Source organism: Vidua macroura, chromosome 6 (genome assembly GCF_024509145.1).
Source record: "Vidua macroura isolate BioBank_ID:100142 chromosome 6, ASM2450914v1, whole genome shotgun sequence".
NCBI lineage: Eukaryota > Metazoa > Chordata > Aves > Passeriformes > Viduidae > Vidua > Vidua macroura.
In genome coordinates, this window is record NC_071576.1 from 42306545 (window position 1) to 42321312 (window position 14768).

The 14768-nt window shown below is 37.6% G+C and overlaps 1 protein-coding gene across 1 annotated transcript in view; it reads left to right on the forward strand.

Annotated features, from left to right (window-relative positions):
• Positions 1 to 14768, forward strand: part of LRRC4C (leucine rich repeat containing 4C) — a 94126-nt gene that overhangs the window by 74416 nt on the left and 4942 nt on the right. The gene's annotated exons all lie outside the window — the stretch shown is intronic.

Here is a 14768-nt window from a genome sequence, read left to right on the forward strand (position 1 = left end):
AGCAATTTGTACTACACTTAAGGAAAAAAAGAAATTACTGACAACTTGGACACCAGATTGCAGGTAAATTAAATTTTAAAATAAGGATTTAGTATTCTTTAAGAAGGAGAAATGAATTTTGTCAGTTCTTAGAAGACCCTTAATTAAATTGAAAGATGCCTTACTATGCTACTTTTTTACATTAAGGAGGAACTATTGAGCTGCTTTGCTGACTTCAGTATACTGAAGTCTTGCTGGGCAGCTTTGTGTAGCTGCAGAAAATGTTCCCTCTTTAAACAGCTGTAAAGTGTTATGAAAAATTTTTAATATGGCTTTGCTCTCTTCTTGTGGTTACCTATAGAGTGGACTTTAAATCCCGGTATCTGCCACTGAACATTAATTTGTTACCTGTTACTAAGAAATGTTGCTCAGGGCAGTCTGGACAGCAGATACTGAATGTTAATAGATCCCTCCAAATGATGGTTGCTCTCTGAGGAAGAGGTAAGATAATTCATGGCTGTTTCCCAAGTTATCTCTCATACCCTGTCTCACTCAGGACAAATGTCAGGGAAAAGACACTGTCTGGAACACGCTTCTGCAAATACTGATGGAAAGATTATCAGTGTGCTTAGCTTACTGTTAGCTAAAGGATGAAGGGTACCAGTCTCTTCCCTTTGGGTACCCAGCTTTGTATCTCTCCTAAAAAGGATCCATTGCATCTGCTGAACAAAATGGAAAGTTACAAGAAGCTATTTTGTCAAATTTGTAAAAGCAGATTGTTCTCCCAATCTAATTCTACAGCAGTGTTCTATTGCTGTTCTGACAGAAATAACTGTTCTTTAACATGATAGAGGTGAATGAGAAATCCACTCCACTTGGAATCAAATCCTTTTCCAAATATGTTTTTTCCAAAACACTAGGGAAATTTACCCTAATTGCTTTATGTTAAATTTGAGCATAGATATATAGCCCACTTTTCTAAAATTTTCCCTTGATTTCAGTTGAAGACAGCAGCCTTCCATATTTCTTGATATAACATGGTAAACTATAAAAAACCTGCTATGAGTCTCTCCAGAAATACTTTGGTTTCAGTGGGAAATAAAGTAACTGTGATAGATAGATAGATAGATAGATAGATAGATAGATAGATAGATAGATATAGATAGAGAGGGATGGGTGGATGTTGTGTTTCAGTGAAGGATTTAAAACACAGGGAAACACTTAAATAAAAGTTAATATATAACTCTAAGCTATTGCAATCTATTAGTCAATGTAAAACCTCTTAAATTTCATGTACACCAGACAACATTGTAAAGGAGGAGATAAGAACCTCTCTTTCCTTGATGTGGATTATGTCTGCTATTTTTATTTCATAATTTTGATTGCAACCCTATAATTTATTGCAATAAGGAAGAAAAAAGAGAAAAAGAAAGGAAATACCTCATTATTCAGAAAACTGAATGTTTATTTCTTGAGGACTAAACCAAGGTCCATTCTTAAGGTATGATTATTATTCTTTCAGCATTCCACAATCAGAATTCTTTATTTCATGGTTAAAACAGTTAGTTTTGTCTTTACCATTCTAAGCCTACTTTATAAAAATTCCATTTTCATAGCAGTTGGCTATCTGAACCTCTTGATATTCAAAAACCTATGAATAATAGAATGGTTTGGGTTGGATGAGACCTTAAAGACCTTGGGTTGGATGAGTCCAACCCTCTCTGCTGTGGGCAGAGACATCTACAAGACCAGGTTACTCAAAGCCCCATCCAGCCTGGCCTTAGAAGAACTCCAGGAATGGGGCATCCACAACTTCTCTGGGCAACCTGTTCCAGTGCCTCACAGTAAAGAATTTCTTCCTGATATCTGATCTACCTCTGCCTTCTTTCATTTTAAAACCACTTTCTCACATTCTATTACTGTATGCCCTTGTAAAAAGTCCCTCTCCAGCTTTCTAGTATGCTCCATTTAGGTATTGGAAGGCTGCTCTAAGGTCTCCCAAGAAAGCTTATTTTTCAAGAATGGATAAGTCTAGTTTAGAGGGTACTAAGGATCACAACCTTCAACTGGAATAAAAATCATCTGGTTTCATTGACTTGAATGAAACAACTCCAGTTTATCCCATCTAGGAAATTGGACTAAGTTCAGACAATTTCCTAGAATTACAGAGAAAAATGCTGCCTTCACTCTACTGAAAAGGAAAAAAGATTATAAAGAGCAGCCACAGGAAAGTGTTATGTATATCACTTCTTTTTCCTTATATAATTTTTTTTCCATCATTCCTTCCCAGCTAGTCATAGCTCAGATTTAGATCTATGGCTGCAGTGTTAGAGGAAATTCTTAAATCCATGCATGTTCCTTATCTCTGATACACAGTAGCTGTCCTGTCTTCCATGAAATCCTTCTGAGATTTAGATCCCAGTTCAGAAATCAGGTCTAGTAAAGGAAATCTCTGTGCTTCTGTGTGAAGAATGTGTGACAGAACTCCCTGAAGTCTTTGTGGTTCTAGTTGCTGTGATTACATTTTGTCACTTTCTTAGCTTTCTTAAGTACTGAACATATGAATAGCAATATGAAGAAAGAAATTTAGGTGCTTTTCTGAAGATGCTTGAACCCAAGTTTTAAAACCATTCTTGCAGATCAAAGGCAGACAATGACAGACAATTACTTGGTAATAGCTGCCTTTAGGCATTCTTGCACAAGTGGATACATCTAGAAATAGGCAAAGAACTGTATTTGCCTATAGGCAGATAGCAAAATCCGCTCTACAGTTAATTGTGTCATCTTCCAGTCTAAAAAGTTCACTATGTGATTCAGGTCTGCAAGTCATCGCAGTGTTGGGGATATAAATGCTGTGTATCATTGATATTTAAATGCCAGTTAACAATTATATTTATCATTGCTTTTAGTAGCTCACAACTACATGGAACTGGTGTGAAATACTCTGGTGGGAGAGTGTCTGATGATGCCAAAAGTCTTCAGATACTTCACAGGAAGACTGCATTATTCATGTGCATTATAAGTGCTTACATGGGTGCCTGCTAATGACACCTAAGAAATATTTCATGTCCTTGTCCTCCTGTATCTTTCTGGAGTAGGAACAAGAATACACAAGAATCCAGAAAATAATTTTGAGCCAAAGAGTACTAGATACATTAGCACTTTTGTCCTTCAACTGTATTTTTGATGTGCTCAGGCTAGAGCAACAGTTAGAATTCAAAAATTCAGAAAGTACTTTCTTGATAGAAAACAAACAAGTGGCTTTTAAAAAATAGTGTTGAGGTATCTTTAGGTGTATCAGGTATAGCTATGCATGTAGAAATGCATGAGTTTGAATGAAAACTTTACTGGCTATGTTGTGTTTTATTATTATCTTTAACTATTGACCAGATCATGTGTTGCCTATAGTAACTCTGTATCTTTCAATGAACAGAATGAAAAAAATAACCTAAATTCAGTACTTGAGTCTTTATCAGTAATGTTCTCCTTTTCTGAAAGCTATTTGTTGCCATAAGGTACGACAGCTGCTTTAAATCAGCTGCATTAATATATTGACATTTTGAAATACTGTATTACTGGGTTTTTTTTATAGCCAACTTTTATATATAGGAACATTTTTTTTAGTTGTCTCAGTTACTATTTTTTTTTCTTTTATATTCTCTGCCAGTTTTAATTAAGTGAAAATTACATATTCATATCCCTGAAAACTATCCTAAAAGAATGTCATCAAAGCCCTAGTGCTTACATCAGCAATAATCTGCAATTGGCACTATATAACAAATTCTTATTGATATACGGCATGGAGTCCTGACTCCATTGAAACCAAATGCAAAACTCCCTTTGGTTTCTGTAGAAGTAAATTTTTACCTATAATTGTCTCTCATGGAACTAGTTAAAAATGCAAGTGTGTGGTGAGCTCATGCACATAGAATACTGTATCAGCATTAAGAGTTTGAACAGCTGAACAAGCAGGCAGCACTGCTGATACTGGGCACTAGAGCCTGTTGGTCACTTGAAGCAGATATACAACACCGTAGCGAAAATTGTTATCTGCCTAAGTATTACAAGCTAGCTTTCCTGGATCTGATATGAGTTTCATATTGGTGTACTAATATTTTAATTCGGCCAGTGATTTTGACAAGCAGGCTATAAGGAGCCTGTGTAGAGAAGACATTCCATTAAATAAAGGTGTATTCATCAATTTTAAAATCATGTCTATGTGAAAAGTAATCTATTATTTTTCCCTGTAAGACTTCCTGTAGTATGAAGTTCCAGAGAGATAACATCTATTCTATCTTTATAATTTACGATTCTTGCATTTATAGGTTGTCTGGACAAAAATAGAATAACTCATATAATTTGCCACATTTTCTCACAAATTCCTTTAAAGCCTTGGATTTTCACCAAGCTTCATTCAAAGCTCTCTTTGTTAATCATAACTTGCTAGGCAGATCTATGTTATCAATTGTTGAATCAGATGACATTCTGAAGACACATGCACTATGTCTTGGATACCTCAAGAAAACATATTGGGATGCATGAGACAGGCTTTTGCTAGTGTCATATTTCAGCACATATAGAAACACAATGCTCCAATATTAAGTTACTCCAGAATTAATTTAACATTTGAATAAAATTAAAACTGGTTAAAATAAAAATATATAATTATTTTATTTTGCCATGTTAAAGTGGTTGACACAGTTATAAAACTGGACCTAGTTCTGTCTCGTTATTTTTGCTTCCAGTTCCTGACTGAGCTAAGCTAGCTAAAGGAGGTTTATTCCCTGTTAAGGTAAAATCCAAATGTGTGACCCTGTGATTATGCTTTATATAAAGATATTTGGGAGTTAATGAACTAATTATCGGAATCTAGAAATTAAAACTTTAGTAATTAGTCACTTCAGAGTGAAACTGTTTTTGAACATTATCTTTCAACAGTACTATAATACATGAAACAACATGAGTCCTTTACGAGGTCAGAAACATCTGTTTGTTAGAGAAGAATGGACACTTGAGAGAATATAGCTAATGAAAATGAGATTTGTAGAGTTTATATCAGTCTGACCTCATGCCAGGGAAGGTCATGGGGCAGATTACCTTGAGTGCCATTGCTCAGCACGTATAGGACAAACAGGGGATCAGCCCAGCCAGGATGGCCAGGATGGGTTTAGGAAAAGCAGGTCTTGCTTTGCTAACCTGATCTCCTTCTATGACAAGGTGACCCACCTAGTGGGTGTGGGAAGGGCTGTGAATGTTGTCCTCCTGGAATTTAGTAAAGCCTTTGGCACTGTCTTCTGCAGCATATTCCTAGCTTTCCATGGTGTGGACAGGTGAACACTTCATTGAGTAAAAACCTGGCTGGGTAGCTGGGCACAGAGAGTGGTGCTGAATGGAGTTAAATCCAGTTGGTCTTCCCTTTTCTTCTTCTGAGGCTAGTTCTCTGAAGGTGAACTGTTGTTCTTTTTCAAGAGCTTTACGTTTCCTTAGTTGGATGGCTCCAAATTATAATGAATGTCACATTTTGCCAGTTATACAATCCTATGAAAGGAATTTTCTTTCAGCTTTTATCATTGTAGTAGTTTTATCATTATCATTGTTGGAAGGATTGGACTGCGTCTCAAGTGATCCAGACTGATGTCTGTGCTTTGTTGTCTGGGTAGAAGAGACATCCAATGAGTTTCAAGTAGGAGTAGCATTATAAATTGCAGTTTCAAACTCCCAAAGTATTTCTTCCGATTTGCCATCTATAGTGTCAACAACTTGCAGCAGATACTTGGTAATACATGTATTGCATCTGGCCAATGTGGAATGTGAAGCTCACGTTTGCAAAGTGTCTTATATACATATCCTAAATTTTGGTAACTGGTTCAATCTATTATTGCCTCAGTTTCTTCAGCTGTAAACAAGAATAATATTACCAATCTTTTTCCCAGAGGCCTGTGAAGTTGTGTTTATGTTTGACAGCTAATTATGGCAATCCAGTGAATGATGGATTGAGGCCAAAAACTCCCATTGTGTGCAAAGGGCCCTGGGGTAACTACAGTCATGCAATTCACAATAACAGAACTCTGAGGTCAAAGTTTGTTGTTCAGATCCAGGAAAATACTTGTAAGTAGTTGTTATAGTCCTCCTGAGACACCACATAGTTTCACTCTTAATTTTATTTCACCAACTGCCTCCTAAATTGAATTGAAACATTCTCCCACTTGTGATATTTAAAGGTGTACAAATGCTATGCACAAGAGAACCTGTGACCTGTTCATTGCCCAGCAGTGATAGAGCTGGTAATAATGTGCTTGCTATTCTGGCTGTACTGCACTTCGGTAACACCTAGGGTTTAATTGAAATACACCCTGACATTGGTTTTGTTCATGAAGCATAGAATGGACATAATTACTATGAATCTACTGAGGGATATTATGGCAAAATGTCGTATTACTAATTTTGGCTCCTCACTTTCTTTGGGGAAAAAAAAAAAAACCACAGATTTCAGTAAAAAACAATGTGTTGCAGTTTCACGGAAATCTAAAACAAGTAATTTTCCAAAAAATTAACTTCTTATATTTCTCTGTACCTATTTTTATTTTCAAAACACTATCACAGTAGGATAATTGCATTACCCCTAACAGTTTCATATTCCTTCATAATTAAATAAACAGCTTGTAAATTGGAGACCACAAAGTGCCTGTGTTCCACTCTTACCTTAAGGGGTTTCCATAGTTACAAGGACAAGAAGTTTAGCCATCATTTACCAGACTCAAGGCTATTTGCAGCCTTAACTTTTTAACTCATGTCTCTTTTTCTATTTGTTGCTTTGTTTATTAACAGAATGAGGGAGCAATTTGGACTCAGTTAGCCACTACAAATGCAATGATGCAAAATGGACTCTGGTGCTTTAGTGTGTTGTTAGCTGGGTATGTTTTTCCCAGAAGGTATTTTGAAATAATACATATTAACAATACAGCCTATGTTTTTCAAGGTTATGAAATACCTACCAAGCACTTCTCCAAGTCAGCATCAAATAATTTGGCACTTAAAAAAGGAAAACAGGAAAACACAGTTCTTGACACATCATCATGGCGTGGAAGTACTTAGGCAGATACCTATTTTAAATTATATTGCAAAAAAAAATAGTGATGCAGGTTTTCCATGGCTGCTTTAATATAATTTCCTTTCATCCCTCAGTCTCCTCTGTTTTACATAATACAAAGTGCACTTGGAAAAACCGCAGTTTCATGCCACTGAAATGGACAATTCTCTGATTTGCTAATATCAAAGTAATCTTCAAATCTTTTAAAATTACTTTGGCTTTTACCAGGGTATCTCTGTTGCCAAACTATAGAGAAGTATACAAAACTGCTACTGCATTGCATGTTCATCAAACTAAAATATTTTTGTCTTCTTGTCTATGTTATCTGCTGAGGTCCAGAGCTCAACAAAGCTCAGAGGATGATATGTATGGGTGACAAGATTATTCAGCATTGGCACATTCAGTAGACAAGTGCAAATATTGTAATTTAGGAAATTATGTTTTGGACTTTAAAAACTAGATTCCAAGTTTCTAAGGTTAGGATGAAACTTTCTTAAGTGCAGGTATATACTCTAATTTGTTTTTGTTTGTTTGTTTCTTTCTTTCTCTTCATTATACTGGCTACATTTGTATATGTATTCTTAGGTTGTTCTGACATAACATTTCCCACATCTCTTTTTATCATTTGTGAGTAGAGAGAAAATTCTGAAAGTAATCAGGGCTAATACCATGGATTCCACAAGCCTTGCACATTTTTGCCTTTCCATTTTTGAAAAGACACAAACTTAATATTACATAAAGTAATAGATTTTTACCTACCAGTTTGAAATGTTCTGGTACATTTTTAAAAAGGATGTTAATTTACAATTTAATGTATCCATGTAGAAAAATTGATAATATTCTACTGGACCAAAACTAGTTTGTTTGTAATAAAGTATCACTGTACTATGTCTAAATAGATGTTTGATCACTCCTCTTATCCAAAAAATACTATAGTATTTCAAAAAATCACCCCAATATGACAGGACTAAAACCTGCATTGTTTTGGACCGGTGCTTTAGAACAGCATATAGTTTTTATTAAGGGTTGTTTTTGTTCTAATTTTGTTGTGGTTTTCAGATGCCTTCCTAACATGGATCTGTGATTTTAGTTTGATAATTAATGAAAAAAGAATGAACAAAACATAGTTATAGAAATAGTGCAGTTTAATTATTGCTCACTGAGATATTTCTGCCATAAGAGAGGGGAATCTTGAAGGTGCTTGTATGACTTCCTCTTATATCATGATTGGCACATGAGGTGCCATGACAGACTTCTGTAATTAAGAGAATTTTATTATCGGGCTATTGTAAAATTTCTATTGTTCAGTTGCCTGTTTTCCCCTACATAAATATCTGCTCAGAAGGAGATATGAGATGAAACAAACAACAAAATGACAGAGAAAATGCATTTAATCAACTGAATTAGTGAAGCAAAATGGAACTTCAGTAACCCAGGGGGATCAGTGATGAGGTAGAAAACCTTTTTACCTTTATGTAATCGGTTTGAATCAAGCCCAAGTCAATACAGAACAAAAGTTCCTAATGTCTATAGGGGGTCTCAAGAAAATGAATCCAAATTAACTTTGAAAAGGGACTAGCTAAACTACATTACATCCTTTTATGGACACTCTTAATTGAAATTACAGTGGCCTTGATTCAATTTAGCTTAAATTAAATTCTAAATAAGAATGCCCACACTAAGATTTAATGCAATAGAATTAACCCACTTAAAAGTTAATTCCAATTAAAATTCTAGAATGTGTCTGAGTGCACTAGAACCAAGCTGTATTGTGGTGGCTTTTATGAAGAATTTTAGGTCGTTGTGAATAGTTCATAGATTGCTCCTATTCATACCACTGTGTACAGTCTGAACAGAGAAGTTAGGATTGTTTTGTCCTCATCACCCTTGGAGTGACTCCCTGGAGTGACATCCAGGGAGAGGACAACAAAGAAGTAATATCATTCCTCTTAAGATATCTTAAGTTTGTCCTAAACAAATATTCATTGCATATCATCTGATATTTTCTATGATTTTCCTGTGAAATTAGTTTTACTGAGGATACAAACTGCAAATGATGCTTAAGAGTAAAATTATATTTATAAATAAAGAGGAATACCAGACTGATTGAGATTCAAACACTGTGAAATATCTTAATTTCTAGCTAAAATGCAAATACTTTTGCTTGGTCCAATGTGCACTCAAATTCTCATTTTTAAAAGGTTAATTTCATGTTCATTTCTTTTACCTGATGTTAAAGTTTTAAACCTTAGGAAAAAATGAGAGAGGAAACATGGAATCATGCTGGGAAATGAGGTGGGTGAAATAAAACTGTTTTCTGTATAACAAAATGAAAGACAAGAAGAAAAAGGCAGACTGGGTCAAATTCACCCTTGATTGAACTCCCCTGAAATCAGTGGTGATTCAGGAGGATTGAATGTGTCCAATCACATTTAGGTCTTCCAGATCAGTGTTCTAGTGATTCAGTTGAATCTTAAAAGGCTTGCAGGAGAGAACTGGGAAGTATCTATGGTACAGCAATATCCACTCTGCCTCCTACACTTAAATGCTTCAAGGGGGCACAGAACTATGTCCCAGAGCAAAAGAGTGAAACATGCAAAGAGGAGAATACTTTGCATTGTGAGTGTTTTGATTTGTCTGTTCCCATGAGTCATCAGTTTGTGATGCAGGGCTGTCTATCTAGCCTCCTTTGGTCTCCACTGTATTTAACTAAAAATAAAATATAAAACAAATAGATAAAAACTGCTAGGTTTTGAAACCTCACAAGATTTTACACATTATTGCTATGGCTCCCTTAACTGTTGTTGAGACTTTTAAAGTCCTATAGCAGTGAAAAGGGAAAACTGATTTTTAACAATGTATATAAAGTTACCCAGTTCTATAGTCATTGATGTGGGGTTTCATTGTTTCATCTGTTCTAAAAAAGCCAAGCACCTCTGACAGAAGTCAATCCATGAAGAAATAAAAAATAAGATTAGGAAAAGGATGATATGAGATCTGCTCTAAACCACTTCACTGATTTTGCATGGTGATGCGTTGTATTTGTCTGTTAAAAGCATAGCATGTGTTCCTTTGTTAGTGACGAAAGCATGCCATAGAAAAAGAGAATGGTGTCATTGTATTGTGTATGGGCAGGGAACAGCATGCAAACTGCTTGCACTGCTCTTGAACTGAGAGCTCAAGTCCTTGAGGGTTCAGCCAGGTGGAAAGGTATTTCCAGAGAGAAAAGGGGGGAGGTGAGGTGGGCAGGAGATTATGGTGAGTGAATCCCTGGCAATGTGGTTCCATCGGCCCAACCCTGCACAGCCATATGGGGACCCACATGTGAGGCTGCTGGAGCATTTGCAGAGCAGATGTTGGTAGAGCATTTCTGACCCCAGTGGAACTCCCTGCCCACAGTTCAGTCTCTATTCTGGGACGAAGGCTAACCCTCAGGTATTTCAGTCCTTTGTGGAGCTAAAGTATATTGTGTGCATTTCTTTACACTGAAATTCCCTTGGCTGCTTCTGCTGCCATTGCTGCCAAAAGGGGATCAGTCTCAGGCCCTTGGAGCATTCAGAGTTCCTGAAAAGAGTGTCAAAAGAGTTACTTCTGCATAAGGTCATCCTGGGATTTGGACCTATTTTAACTGCTATATTCCAAACTCTGTTCCATACAGAAATTATTTTCAATTCTCTGGTGCTGATGCTACCGGAAGAGACTTCCCAGCATAATTAGCTACTTGATGCACCTAGCTCCTCTTCTCATGTTTGGAAATCTGCTGTTTAATTTGCAACTGTAGAGTGGCTTGTTCTCTGAAAAAATGCAGATATCATTGCAAAGGGTTTTTCTCTCAGAAAACCTCTTTAAAAGGGTGTGAGGTACAGCATACATAACTGTGCTATATAGAGTGAAGCAAAGATGCATTTTCTGAATGCATCCACATATTTATCAACTTGAAAAAATTTGAAAAAAGTGATTTTAATGCCTCTCATCCTGAAATTTTCTGGGAAAGGCTGAGGGAGAGTTTTTGTGATTTAATAGTTCTTCAGCTTAGACTTAACTGTGATGTATTTGTGATGATGTAATTTTATTGTGATAGTTTAAACACCTGATACTTGATAAATTCTGTCTATATTTTCAATGTAGCACATATAACATCACATCTCAATTTTTTTTCATGGCAGTGGCATGAACCAAAGTATGCTAGATCATACTGTATTTTAAACCATATATTGGGATAAAGCCATGGCCTTTGCACTGCACAGCTCTGCTGCTGAGACAGTTATTCATAGACCCACAGACAAGACAGAAAGGAAAGCATGACTTGCCAACAGCAACTAAACTGCCAGTGATCCAGCTAAGGGTCACTGGAGCTTGGGGAAATATCATTGCCACCTGCCATATCTCATTAGGCAGATCTTTGGAAATGGCGTAGAAGTTCTCTTTTGTTATCAAAGACCCCCATTACAGGAAAATCATTCAACAATCAGAGGGAGCACAGTCACTTTCTCCTGGTAGTATAGCAAAGGGAGAACAAAACACATCAGACCCAAGACCTAATTACAAAAAAGGGGAAAAAAAAAAAAAAAAAGAGATAGAAGGCACCTTTGCATACACATTTGGAGAAGTTACATTCAGTTGGGTAACTATGGCATCCTTCAGGCTGTCCCTAAGGAAAATTGTACTGTGCACAGCTACAGAGGTAGATTAGCTCTGTCATTCCATGCTTCATCTTCTGCACTGGATCTTAAGAGGGCACTGCCTTTAGCTCAGAGGAAAATGTGTAGTACATTGAGAGTAACAGGGAGTCAGATAAGCTATAGAGAGGAGAACACGCGTTCCAAATGTCAATTTCCATAAAATGTTTTCTTATTTCTGTGCAAATGGAAAACCAAACAAACAGCTCTCCATATATGTCTGGGAATGTCTCCATGGCCAGAAAGAGAATATACATTACTGTGCTAAAAAAAATCAGAAGATATATGCTGTGGTAATTAGAGCAGTGCCACAGACAGACTTAAGGCCGTGTTTGGAAACACATTTGATAATTGTATGTGTCTGGGGAACTGACTGTGCAGTAAGGAAATTCTTAACATTTTAACCTAAATTTTTAGTCTATACAGCAGAGGGCACTAGTGATATTGAATTGACCGTAGAGTTGCTATTTTGGTAGTAGAAAAATGAAAAAAAAAACTTACTTAGAAGACAAAGAGGTGTCAACAAAGACTAAAGAAGCTGGTTGATGGTCTGTGTTCCATGTGTGGGCTTGTAAAGCTAAACCTTCGGGTGTCTCTAGCATAAATAGGAATTGAATAGCAAATTACTCTAGTACAAAGCTCCAGATGGATCTTTATGTAAAGCCCATTAAAATATTTCCATAACACCCTTCAAGGCTTTAAATTAATTTTCCACTGTGATTTTGTGCTGGCTAATTTTTTTTTTCCAGGGTATTTCCAAGATATTTATGATTTAAAATTGTGCTGATATGAAATATCTGCACCAAGACTTCCTGAATATTTAAGCTCTGAACTCTGGAAAATAACCAGTATAAAAGAAAGGATCTTTTTACTACATTCTTCCAGCCACCAGGAATCTTACTGCCATATGTCAGCCTCATGCAAACCTCAGTAGCTGGAAGTGAGGACTAGCCAGGTAATACCCAGTATATTTTCTGCTGGTCATGGTCACTTTTTTGGGTCATCATCTCCCCTGTACTTTTGCAGCACCAAGTCCACTTAATATGGTCTTGTCCTGAAAACTGCATTTTGCTTCCTGTTTTACCAAAGAACAGGGGAAAAAGTCAAGTAATATAAATAAATCCAAAGTTAAATCAATTGGTGGCTGCAAAAGCTATGATTGGCTCTCACTGCCTTGTGGAAAATGGTGCAGAGGGATGGCAATATAGATATTCTGTACTTATATATTAAGCAAGATATGGCTTAGACACAGAAAGAAAGAAAGAACATACCAATACCTGTGAAAAACGTATCTAGAACTTTGTATTCAAATATCACAAAATGGTGATACCGTCTTCAAAATTATAGACTTAGAGAAGCTATCAATTAGTCAGTAACCAAACTTGTATTTGAAGTATGCACAGATTTGAATTTTACAGAGACCTGATGGTATCAGATTTCCCTGAAGGTCTTTGATAGAGGGTTGTTCTGAGGTATATGTTTGATTGAGACATCCCTAGCACAGGACTACGGAGAACAGAAAATGTAAAAGCCACAGGCAATTTGGCCTTCAGTTCAAGGAAAAAGCTGTTCTATGTGAATGATTCATTGTTTCAGTCAATAACCAAAAATAGGAAGGATATAGGGAATTTATCTTAAAAAGGTAAAAGCATTTCTTTCAAAAATCTTTTTGCAACTAAGACATGGAAACATTTTGGTTTGGGTTAGACAGCATTTACTGATCAGTCTCATAACTGGATAATTTTTTTGTTGTAATGATGTACTCAAGTAAAATGATTTTTTTCCCCATGGAGTGCATGGGTAGTTGCGGCATGGGTTTTTGCTTTCCCTGGCTGCACTCTGCTCTTAGGAGCCCGGCTGTGGCGTAGCTTCCACGTGCTGCCAGGGTTTTCTGCCGTGGGTTCCTGGACACGGCTCCGTGTCTCGGGAGCGTGGGCTGGCCAGCCGCTGTTACCATGTGCTAGGGATCCAGTAAAGAGGTAAGGAATTTGTCCATTTACTCCGTGCTTGGCAGGAACGATTTATTGATCACGTGGCGCGGTTCGATGGAAAGACGCGACCGCTCCCGACACTTGCATGGGAGAAAATGGCGCCTGGGCGCCGACGGGGTAGGATTTTATGGAGGGGCGGGGCGAGAGGATCCACGGCCTGCTGTCCAATAGGGGCGGCTGCCGTGGCGGTGACGCCAGCAACAGCGACCAACCAGAGAACCCTGCAGGGGCAGGCACAGAGCCTCGGGCTGAGCAGGATCGTGTGGATTGGGGTGGCAGGCACGGGGTTTCCCAGGGCTGGACGAGGGGTTGGTTACAGGAGCAGCAGAGGGAGAAGATCCAGCAGCAGGCAGCGTGGGGCCAGAAACCGCGGGGGGGAACAACACAGGGGAAACGCGGGGGTACACAGGACTCGGCTAGCTAACACAAATAAGAACCCCTATAACCCAATCCCAGGATGCAAGAGGTAGTGGTGAAAAGGAAGGATTTTCTGGATGAAGAACTAGGTAAAGGAAATGTTGGGAGATACATCAGGTTCAAGTAATTGGAACAGGAGGAAAGTGCCTTGGAGTACTTGCAGCATGGCTTGGGATCATCAGCTTCATAGAGGCTAGAAAAGAGCAGTTGAAGGGACTTGGTGCATACACAGCCTGATGTTGAGGGTTTTTGCTTTCCCATGGCCTTTCTTATTTCTCGGTACTTTTTTGTTCTACAAATGTTGTAGTTTTCCTGGTCCTTCAGGGAATCCAGGGTACAGGATTGAGACCAGACAATCACAAAAAGAAAGGCAAAGAAATTCTATGACATCCTACAAAGCAGGCCTTTAGTACTGAATTAATTTGAGAAGATTCCTGTGCCTCTGCAAGCCCCATATGCTGCCTGTGCCTCACCAACCTTGTACACAAGGATAACTGGCAGCTCTGAAGGCAGACATAGCAGGCTGAGTTCTCACCCCAGTTTCAGTGAAGACAAAAATATTGCACCAGTACAATGGTAAAATAATTAGTTCATTGTGTTTCTGTGTCTCTT